The sequence below is a fragment of the Lactuca virosa genome, chromosome 7, assembly GCF_052849685.1.
Source record: "Lactuca virosa cultivar CGN04683 chromosome 7, Lactuca_virosa_CGN04683_v6, whole genome shotgun sequence".
Taxonomy (NCBI): Eukaryota; Viridiplantae; Streptophyta; class Magnoliopsida; order Asterales; family Asteraceae; genus Lactuca; species Lactuca virosa.
The window spans coordinates 126,488,559-126,501,056 of NC_136432.1; the positions used below are offsets into that span (position 1 = coordinate 126,488,559).

Here is a 12,498-nt window from a genome sequence, read left to right on the forward strand (position 1 = left end):
CAAAATGAGATTGGTAGCGAAGATCGACTCATCATGGAACGAACCATATCCAACAAGGTTCGATTGCGCCTCTCAACCACACCATTCAACTACGGTGTCCTGGGAGGTGTCAATTGTGTGACAATCCCACATTCCTTAAGATAGTCAAGGAACTCTGTACTAAGATACTCACCACCTCGATCAGATCGAAGCATCTTAATGTTCCTGCCAACTGATTCTCCACTTCCTGTTTAAAATCCTTGACCTTTTCAAAGGTTTTTGACTTATGCTTGATTAAGTAGACATATCCATATCTACTATAATCATCAATAAAAGTCACATAGAAGCGGTTAGCATCGCTTGTGGTGGTTCTGAAGGGTCCACACACATCATTATGTATGAGATCCAACAAACCCTCACCCCTAGTACAAGAACCAGTGAAGGGTGACTTTGTCATTTTCCCAAGCAAACAAGATTCACAACTATCATCTGACGTTAGGTCAAATGAGTCCAAGACTCCATCCTTTTGGAGTTGGCCTATGTGTTTCTTGCTTACATGTCTAAGACGACAATGCCATAATGATGATTAATCCAAGCTAGTGGAAGAATCGATACACAACACATTATTTCCTAGGTTATCTACAACCGAAACAATTTCATACACACCATCACAAGGTAATGCTTTAAAATAAAGAACATTATTAAAGAAAGCATTAATACCACCACATTCATTATCAAACGAAAAGGTAAAACCTTGTTTGTACAAACCATGAAAGGAAATAATATTTATCACCATTTCAGACGAGTAACAACATTTATTAAAATCTAATGTTAACCCACTACTTAGCAACAAAGAATAAACTCCAATCTTGGTGACAGGTGTAACTTTGCTATTCCCCATGATCAAGTTTATCTTCCCATATTCCACATTCTCACTTCCTGTTAGTCCCTGCAAATCAGAATATATGTGAATACCACAACCTGTATCAAGGACCCAAGAGTTAGAATAGGGTGAGTTATTAGACAATATAGTGTAAATACCTGGATGATTGGGTTTTACTTTCCCATCCTTAACATCTTGCAAGTACTTTGGGCAGTTTTGCTTCCAGTGCGCCTTTTCATGGCAATAGAAGCATTCAGCCTCATTAGGGTTGGCAGAAGGAGTGACAGAACCTTTCTTGGTTCCACTTGAAGAGGAGCCATCAAGGAACTTTCCCTTGGTACCCTTCGAAGGGCTCTTCCTCTTCTTTCATTTGCCTTGACCGATTGCCAAGACAGGGGTCGTGGTAGGAGTAGGAGTAGTAACAACCGACTTACCTTTAAGACCACTTTTTGCGGTCTTCAAAAGTCCTTGAAGCTTGCTGAGTGTAACTTCCTCCTTGTTCATGTGGTATGTCATTTAGAATTGATCATAACACGAACGTAAAGAGTGCAAAATGATATCAATTGCCAACTCCTCTGGGAAGTTCACATTCAGTTTCAGCAAACGGTCCACATACCTTTGCATTTTCTGCATGTGGCCCGTGATGGGTTCACCATCCTTCATCCGGGTTGTCATCATGGAGGAGATGATTTCATACCGCTCTTGACGAGCACTCTGATGGTAGCGGTCCATCAAGTCCTGGTGCATCTCAAAAGGGTAATAGTCCTCATAGGACTTTTGGAGCTCAGCTGTCATTGTGGCCAACATGATACATGCCACTTTGGTGGCATCTCTCTCATGTGACTGGTATTCAGCGATCTCCTCAGGAGTAGGAGACGACTCATCAAGTTCCTTAAGCTCCTTGCCGAGGACATATTCTTTGTCCTCATACCGACTGACCATCCTGATGTTCCTGATCCAATCCATAAAGTTAGATCCATCGAAGATGACTCTCCCACAAAGGTTCATGAGAGAGAAGGATCCGGTAGGGTTTGAGCCAGAAGCAGCATTGTTGAAAGACATCTGAAAAGATGAAAGACAATTTTAGATTAGATATAAAGATAGTCCTTAATAAGACACCCAAATGTAATATTAAGGCTAGGACCCAACACAATATTTTATAACTTAGAAGAGGGATGCCGTAATCCAAGCTATAAAATATTTGAAGGTAGGTGAATGACGATTCACCAATTTCCACCATGAAAAACGAAATAAATTATTAGGTTTTAATTGGTTTTGAAACTCCTAGATTCTTTGAAATTCATTGAACTTTTCAATAGCATGTTTCGATCTCGAGTGTGCCCTTCACGTTTTGTGATTGGTATGCCGAGGATCACAAAACAAGGTGTGAAGTAAACATGCAAATTAATTGGTTCTGTTAATGTTTATCACTCAATCGATGTGTCGGTTAACCACACGCGCTCCACCGACCTATGATAAACCTTAAGCCACCATTTGCCTACCTTGTTAAGTCCAGGTTAGTGTGCCGGTTAGCCACACATGCTCCACTAACGACTTAAACAAAGTGCAAACTGTAATTTCAAGGGTTAGCACCTTATTCACGTTTTCCTAAAGTAACTAAGATTGGGAATTTATAAAACATTTAGTTACTTTACATTCATCATACTTTTAATGAGGATTAAAGTCATTGTCCTACCCTTTCGGCTAACGACCCTCCACCAGTCAAGGAAGCGGTGGGTGAGAGTGGACACCCATTAAGCTTCCATTTTATAGGCAACAACCTCATACCCCCCTTATAGACCGACTTCGTGAATGAGGCCTACTAACGGTAAAACGACTTGTTCTTATACATATATATATATATATATATATATATATATATATATATATATATATATATATATATATATATATATATATATATATATATATATATATATATATATATATATATATAATTAACTTATAATAGTTTAAAGTATAAGGGTTAAATTTTAACTTTTAAAATTCTAGAGGTTGGAACTAAAGTTTACTAAAATGTTTGAGACTTTACATGTTCCAAAACTTGAGGGCAAGTTTTGTTTCTTTCAAAACTTTTCATCTTTCATAACTTATGAGTTAATGGTTTATTAAAATGAGAGACTTTTCATTTTATGTAACCTATGTGTTTATTAATGGACTTTAAAAGGATGACTTTTGGTAATCCATAACTTGAGGACAAATTATGGATTCCATTAAAACACATCATGTTCAAGAATTAAACTAACAAGCAAGTTGCAAATAATTCCTATGATCTTCTAAACTCATAAGTGTATGAATATTCATATCAACTATTTCAAGAATCATAAAAAACACATATAAGACTTGAAATTTTGATAATAGCTATTGAAAATGGATTAGCATAACTATTACACCATCTAAAACAAGTTTTATAAGACCAAAACAGTTTAGGGTAATGTTTCTAGTCCATTTCCAGCAGCAAAACTCGAAAAACTGCACTCTGGACGTTCTACTCATCGAGTGCAAGAACCTACTCGACAAGTAGGATGATTTTACACATGGACTCGTCGAGTCCCCGCATGGACTCGGCGAGTTCCTTCAGCAGAATGCATAATTTTCGACTTTTTTCAACAATTTGCATCAAGTATCAAGAAAACAAGCCTAGGCTCTGATACCACTGATGGGTTTTGAGCATTCTAACACTCCTATGGTGTACATGCAACCCTAGAAACCTTGGATCTATGTTTTACTAAGATACATGCAAATTTGTTTTTCCAAGGTTCTTAACCTAACTAGCATGACATGGGGAACTTTAAAACATAATAAGCTAGTAAAGTTACATACCTTTTAGTAGTGGTTGATTGCTTGGAGTTTGAGAGCCTAGCACCAATAATGTGGATGCCTCAAATGGAAGTCACAAATCACCACAAACCTTGGAAACTTGATAGAATAGTAGAACACTTCTAGAAATCGGCCACCCTTAGTTCTCACACAAAAACTAGTGCAATTTCAAGTGCCAAGGACTCCTTTATATAGTGTGGTGGATTAGGCTTACATCCATGTAAACCCTAATACCCATGACCTTTCATTTCCATGAGATTCATGGGTTAAAGCTCCATGGACTATCCATGGACTTACCATGCAAGCCTAGCCCATTCTAAATAAGCATTAGCCCACACTATATAAATACAAGAGCTCATATTTAATTAGTCACACTTTTGATCACCAAATTAATTCTAAATTAATTTTAGATCAATACTATTTAAATAATATGATTTCATATTAATATATTAGAACTTATAATATATTAATAAATCATAACTTATACTATTCTCAAAAGATTATCCATATAAATTGTTCGGGTGAAGTGCAACCCAAATGGACCATGTCGGGTCGGGTCAAGTACATCTCAAACATAGTTATGGACTTAGACACCTTTTCCAACACTCACCTCCTTCCATTTCCTTGAAGGGACCTAACCAATGTTCCTCACAACACCGAACAAGCACAACAATGATGAAACCCTGTCACACACGATTCACTTATAGAACAAGCTGCTACCCAAAAAAAATATTTCGAAACCATGGTCACACACAACCCGAGAATAGGATGACGGTCGAACTCTTGATCTAATTCGCAGACTATAACCCCGACCTAACCATGCACATAAGTCGGACCAAACCCCAATGCTTCCTTGAACAGCCATGGATACACACGAAAATCACCACCATGCATGTACTTAAGGAAACCCTAACCTCACGTTTGATCGCCACAAAACCTTACACTTGATCGGGACTGAATAGATCCTACTAATACAAAACTAGTTCGAGAAGACTTCCAAGGTTATCCCGAAGGTTTCCAAAAACCCGAGTCTGATACATATAAGAATTCCACTCCACCATCGAGGGTAAACATACCCCAAAGACTGAGGAAAACATAACACACTGCACAGGGGGATTGGTGACGCATTCCTAACTTCTCAATTGTCGCCTCTCGAACCCTTCGGAGAATTTCCACAAAAGATGACTCAACGACCAATGGTCTAGTACACCCTAACACCTAAACCAAGGAACCACAAGTCCACCCGGAGTTGAACATACTCGCTTCTGGAAAGGTTTACTGATCAACATTTGCCTAACAAATCTAAAAGCAGCAATTCAAGCCGCAACTGAGAAAACCTTCAATGCCTGACACTCAACATGATAATTCCCAATTCTCCCCCACTTAGAGTTCTAACTACCACCCACTAGTTAGAAATCAACTCCCAACTCAAACTGGCTCAACCAGATACGATCATTACCGACCATGGAATGAATAAGATACGCAAAATGATCCTTCCCGATACAGATCAATCGAAACCCAAGAGAAACCTGAATTTCAGCTGAAGACTTCCGGTATGCAGATTGGCATATAACGACCCTCAATAACCCAAGAATAGTAGAAAATCAACCCGTGATATAACTTACCCAATCCAGAAAAATTCCAACACAATACAATTCCCAATACGATCCCGAAGAATATAGGAGATATCACACTCTCAAAGGCATTCAAAGAAATCCTGACTTCTTCCTCCTGGGTTACCCTGACTAACCTGAGGGCACGCGGAAAACTCCCCTTCGATCCCAGGTGATATGAACTAATCCCTGTTTGCAATCCCAATGACAATCCAACACTCGACCTACCTAACTTGCCTTGCAGGATACTCATGCCACACCGAACCACTTACACTTACCAGCGCTGAAATAGTGTCGCCAACCCCTGCTACCAACTGACACTGAGCTGGAAATATAACCTGGCCCTGAGGTCATAAACCTACTCACTCCTTCGAACTCGGAAAACTGAAAGGGCACAACCCTTGCCCTAGAAGACGACATTCCAATCCATCCATCAACCATTCTACTTCCAGCTGCAAAACTCATGTTGATCATAATCATCACTCCCTTCCTGAGTCCCGCGACTCGCATCCCAGTCTCGAGCAAAACCCCCGAAGCCTCAAACCAAAACTCACTAGGCCTGCACCAAACACCCAAAATCAATAACATCACTGGGCTCACACCAAATATCAGTTCCATCCCCATGTCTGAGCAGCCACAACCAAAAGATTGACACGAACAGAACCACTGCCTCGAACCATGGTATCTAACCATGCTACCTTCCCTGACTAGCCCTTAGAATCCCCCAGATTTTCCTCGATTCGAGTATGGATCTAGTGCTTCCAGTAGTACAGGCCCAATACTACCTTCCACACCTATCCATACTTTCCTCAAGAATCATCACGGGTCCTCGAAGACCTAGTCATAAAATACTCCTAAAACCTGCTCAACAGCGAAAAAACTGCACTAAATACTCCCTAGGCTATCCTAGGACTCCCACGCCTCCTCTTCCATCAGCTGCTGAAGAACCCCTACCAAAGCCAGCTAACCACTTCACGAATACAATTACATGCAACCAGGCTTAAATAATCCTTCGGCTAAAGGACCCAGCCCTACAACTGTTGGACTCAGACGAGAGCTATGCAATAGGTCCAAGTCCTTTATCATAAGAATATTTAACCCTCATAGCATGTTATTTTTTAATGTATTCATTTGATGGTTAGCTCTTGTCAACATGGGTCCCACAAGGCACAAAGCAAGAAGCATTCGAGCAGAGAAGCCGACTAGAACTAAGATGCAATAAAATCAGACATATCCTCCCATAAAATTCCCGATCTCCAACTCCTATTATCTCGGGTGCACCTCCGTCCTGCTCTCACTCTTCCAAGAGTGGCTAATCATTCCTCGTGCTGATCCGCTATACACTGCACCCACTCTGAGAAAGCTACAAACCATCATCCAACAACGCCACTAGCCGGCGGACCCCGCACAACTCATCCTACCACTAGTTGCCACACGACTCTCCATTGGTGCTAGATGACTATCGCATGAATACAATCACATACCCCACAGTTTAAAAAAATCTTAGGCTAAAAGATTCAATCCCACAACGGTTGGACTCATACGAGAGCTGTGCAGCAGGACCAAACCCCTCAGCCTAAGACCCTTTAAACCATGTAGCATGTGACTTAGCGTATTCACTCAATATCCAGTTCACACGCGAAAGAGTTGCACAACAGTCAAACATGAGAACTCTATAGGAACTAAGGCATCATATAATCAGGCAACACTACCATGCAATTCCTAAAGATCCCTAGCCTATCACTAGCATGCCGTTCTAACATATCATAATATTAAATAACTGTATGGTATTTTGGGGTCTACTTACTGGCTCCGGCTGATCGTACACTTTGCATCCTCCTTTAGTATTTTGAAAGCCATTTGAAAATCATTTTGAAAATCTTTTTCCTTAGTTTGAGACTAGATTTACACGAGTGTTCCTCCAATTAGATCAAACCAAGGCTCTGATACCAACTTGTAACATCCGTAAAATTCAACCAAATTTAAAACTTTTTCAAACATCAAAAAAAACCATTAGTTATTACAAAATGTTTTCAAAATAGTTTCGTATCAGAGAATCCCATAGATCAAAGTCATAAAATCTGAGGAGGTGCACGATCAAGCCTTCGCCTTCCCACAATCATCCGAAGTACCTAAAACAAAATCAAAAACTATAAGCCCGAAGCTTAGTGAGTTCCCCCAAAATACCAACGCCATACAAACCAGAACAATATCATAACAAACAGCGTGCATATAGAGTCTACAGTATCACTGGACCGCCCACACCGAGCCTTCAGTCTATCTGGCCCACTCTCAGAGTCTTCAGTATGACTGGATCGCCCTCATCGGGCCATCAGTCTATCTGGCCCACTCTCAGAACCTTCAGCATGTCTGGTCCGCCCTCCCGAGCCTTCAGCCTGTCTGGACCGTTCTCCGGGCCTTCGGCCTGACTATTACGCCTTGATGCGTCTGCAGTCTATCCGGGCCGCCCTGGGTATGTTGGCCTAGAGCACAAAGCAGGACTGCCTCAACCCACCCACAATCACACAATCAACACATGAATATCATACGCTATCTAGCATGTACAGATAGTCATATAGATCTAACAGATCACTAATCATAGCATCGTCCTATATACCAGGATACCGATCTAACAGATCACTAAACATAGCATCATCCTATAACCAAGATACCGATCTAACAGATCACTAAACATAGCATCATTCTATCACCATGATACAATCCAAAAAGGGTCGGCCTTGGTGCCTTAGACCCTGTTGATATAGTGAGAAGAACTCACCTCACAAGCAGTGTTGAACCGATAAAATTGAATCCCTACTCGCGGCTGCGAACTCAACTGCCTATAATCGCCATATGACTAATTCCATTAAAATCCCAAATTACCAGAATACCATCAGAAGTCAAACTTGGTCAACCATAGTCCAAGTCTAAGTCAACAGTCAAGGTCAACAGTCCATCTTGACCCAACTCGTCGAGTGCATCTAGCAACTCGTCGAGTTCCTTTAATGTTCAAAAAACATAGGAAAAGCTCGATACAACTCGCCGAGTCACCATAGTAACTCGTCGAGCTCTTCATCATCCATAAAGCAGGAAAACCCTCATCAACTCGTCGAGTTGGCTATGCAACTCATCGAGTTCCTTCAGCCTTGTCATATTCATTCCTTTCCAGTCGAATCTAAAACCCCAAACTACATATCTGGTCTCCAAAGGTTGAGATACCACGTAAAGTTGCCAACTTTACGTCCATGCATGGCATCCAAGGGATTAAACGCTCATATGAAACTTAATAAGGGTTTTAGGGCATGGAGGATGGCCAAAGTTGGATAAATCTTGAATCTTTATACCCAAGGAGGCCTAAAGGTGTCCAGATCTGAAGTCATAACTTCAATTCATGCTCAACTTCGAAAATGGTTCCAAAATGGGCTAAAAATGCACTAACTTACATGGGAGAAGATCTAAGAAACAAGAGGTCAAGGTAAAGACTTTTTACCTCCAAATGGTTGCTACTACAGTGTAGATGTCGGATCTACAGCCTCCTACTTTGGCTATGCACTATTCTCTTCAAGCTTCTTCAAGAAATGCACCATATAACGCTCTTTAAGCTCACAAACACTCAAGAAGGTGATAAGGCACGGCTAGGGTTTCTCTCTGGGTGATAAGGTTATAAGGTAGGTTGGTAAGGAGACTGAAGGTCCTTTAAATAGGGTGCAAACCCTAAAAATTAGGGTTTTCATGAACAGCCTCAACTCGTCGAGTTGGGGTCCTCCAAATCGTCGAGTAGACTTGAAAAGGATGTGGCTATTAAAACTCAACACGACGATTTGGAGCCTCCCAACTCGTCGAGTTGCCCTGGGGAAAATACATATGAAGCTTAAAATTCATTCCTAAAAATTGGGATGTTAAAACTCTCCCCCACTTAAATTCGATTTTATCCTCGAAATCACCCATTGCCATCCTTAGCATGCCTGACACCCTGAGGGGCACCTCCACAACTTGAACTCACAACGACCTTCCCAATACGGCTAAACCTAGTAGAAAAATTCCACCTCGGAGAAACCCAATCCATATTTCCACGTAGCGACCAATCCACCTTCACCTGAAATCTGAAGCCTGGAATCTCGAAATCGGTCTGACTCCCAGATAGACCGCTCATACTGAACCGTTGTTAATTTCATTCCATTTATCCCTTAAACTCACTATCCAACTTCTGGTAACTTACGGTTCCCACTAGAAAAGGAATCACGGATCACATGATGTTACGACAATTCAATCTCTCCTTTAACTCCCGAACCAACATGTACATCACTATTAGCTCATAAGTACGAACACTCGGGCCTGGCCCGATCAGCCTCGAGCTAGAATGCCATCATGTCGGGTCCAATCAAGCATCGGGTTGGAATACCTAGGGTTTGTTGGCCTACCACCTCAACCCTACCGCTCATCCTGAGCCTCCGTGCCTACGACTTATTGTGGGCCCGCAACGGGTGTCTTGGCCTACCATAACAAGCGGGAACACCTCAACCCAACCAAACACAATATGTCATCAACTAGACGATCAGGATCAAGTATGCACACAATACCGACCAACAGCAATCATATCGCTCCCTGTCGCCTACTAATTTCTCATAGTATACAATCCTACATGCGATTACCACGAAGCAACATGCCAAATACCAGGAGAAATATCTCATTCGGTTCTAAACTCACGACCCAAGATTCAAGGATCTACCATTGCATTTCACCCCAAATCTACCGATTCATCGCAACCTCTCACTAATCCTGGATGCAAAGAATTTTCTCCCCGCCGCTGAGACTACCATTCCCACACCTGATCCAGCCATATGATGTACTAATACCTTAATAACCCTCGACCCTCTGCTATGCCATTACAACCACTGCTCCGATGAGCAAGATGATGAATCAAAAATTCCTGCATTACATCCACTCCTATCGGCTCAGGCGTACCCCCACCTGAACAACAACTTGGGACATCATAAAGAGTTCTTATGACTTGCGACCTCATAAGCACTTTCCAATCTTGAAATCAAAGTCCCAACAGCAGTTCGCGTACAACGAGAAAGATAATGCAGGTATCCCACAGAGACTTCCTGATACCTGACTGATAATCCCCACCAACGCGTCAATACTGAGAGTACCATAAATATAAGAATACTTCATCTTTTGCCTTTGAGTTCTTGAATCCTTCATCAACTCCAAATTTTATCTGTTCTTTTCCCACTCGTAGTGTAAGCTTTGACTCTCGAATATCTACCAAGGATTTTGCGGTGTTTAGAAGTGGGCGTCCAAGGATAATGGGTACATCTTCATCCTCATTCATATCTATAACTACAAAATCAATTGGAAAAACAAATTTTCTAGTTTTAACCAATAAATCTTCTATTATGCCTCGAGGATATGTTACTGAACGATTCTCCATATGGATTGCCATTCTTGTAGTCTTCTACTCTAGAAGGTCAAGCTATTGATAAAAAGAATAGGACATTAAATTAATGCTAGCTCCAGAATCGGCTAAGGCGAAAGTTTTCGTGGAATTTCCAAATTCGCATGGCAATGTAAGGCATCCTGGATCTCCCATCTTTAGTGGTACTCCTTACATTATTACTGCTAAAAATTGTTCATTAAGAACAACCTTGGAAGTCTTCTCTAATTGTTGGTGAGTGTCAAGAAGACCTTGAAGGAATTTCGCGTATTCGGGCATTTTTGCTAACGATTCAATAAATGGGTTGCTAATTGGAATACCCTTGACTTGATTAATAAATATTTTATGCTATTTCTCTAGTGGATGTTCCCTTGCTCGAAAAGGAAAAGGTAACAAAGGCTTATACGGTTTAACAAAAGACATATATTTTTGATCAGACTATGCTCACGATGTGAGAGGTTGTGCCTCACGTCGTGAGAATTGGGCACCGGACCTTTCTTATTCATCGATCTTCATTCTATTTGGTTGTGGATTAGGTTACTTCGAAGCTTCATTGTGGATCACTATAGGCTCTAAATGAGGGTTTTCTTCTGTGGATATGGCCATGACATGTGGTTGCGGTTTTGGATCGGGATTCTTGGGAGGTAACCTTTCGTTAACGAGTGTAGTAAATTTCCCAAGTTGAGTCTCAATGTTCTTTATGGAAGCTTGGTGATTTCTAATGGTAATATCAGTAGCATCGTGTCTTTTTTCAGAGGCTTCCATAAACCTATTAAGCATTGACTCAAAGTCCATATTCTTCTCGGGTGGTGATTATTCCTTTTAGTAGTAGCCTCGTATGGTTTACCGATACTTTTCTTCTTTTTGCTTCTTATATTCTTCATAAGGTAACCATTCTTTCTTTGGCTTTCTCCAATCTTCATCATATTTGTCACCACTTGAGTAGCAAACTTGTGCTTTTTCTATTCCCGTTTTCATCCAAATCGCAATCTTTCGTTAAGTGCGGTCCACTACAATTATCACACCCCACTTGTATTGCATGAATTGATTTCCCCATCTTAGTCATTCTCCTATCCATATTCTCTAACTTAGCCATCACCGATGCCAAATTCTTTCTCCCTCCATCTCCACTTCCTTTACCTCTTGTACCATCCTCTCGTGGGTTATGTTATTCTCTTGACAGCTTTGCGAATTCTTCAATTAATTCTTTTATCGTCGCGGGATTTTTCTTAATCATTGGTCCTTGAGAATCAAGAAGTTACCTCGTTGTTACATTTACCCCATCATAAAAAATAGAAACTTTTTGCTGAACGTTTAAGTCATGTTGAGGACAATTTCTAAGAAGGCCTTTTGTATCTCTCCCATGCTTCTTATAAGGATTCGCCGATTTCTTGTTGGAAGTTGGCAATCTTCTTTTTAAGTTTAGAAATCTTCGAAGGAGGACTAAATTGCTCTATGAAAGCTTCACGAAAGTTGTCCCAACGACTTCAACCATATTTTTGCATCTCCAGTAAACATCACGGGAAGCATCCTCAGTAAACTGCATCTCTTGAAACATTTGGAACACTAAAATAATTAGCAATGTCCAACACTTCATTGATGTGCTTGAAAGCATCTTCATAATCTTTCCCGGCAAATGGTATGTATTTTAGCATCGAGAGGATATGACCCTTGAGCTCAAAATTAGCTACAGCTGGAATGATGGGTGGAACTAGACCAAGACCATTGTCATTACACGTGCT

At 40.8% G+C, this 12,498-nt stretch overlaps 1 non-coding gene across 1 annotated transcript; it reads left to right on the forward strand.

The window, feature by feature from the left end:
* The first annotated feature begins 12,072 nt into the window (after positions 1-12,072).
* On the forward strand, positions 12,073-12,180 carry LOC145127964 (small nucleolar RNA R71). Its single transcript, XR_013716567.1, has one exon. It is a non-coding gene; the product is annotated as a small nucleolar RNA R71 (small nucleolar RNA).
* Positions 12,181-12,498: the final 318 nt, after the last annotated feature.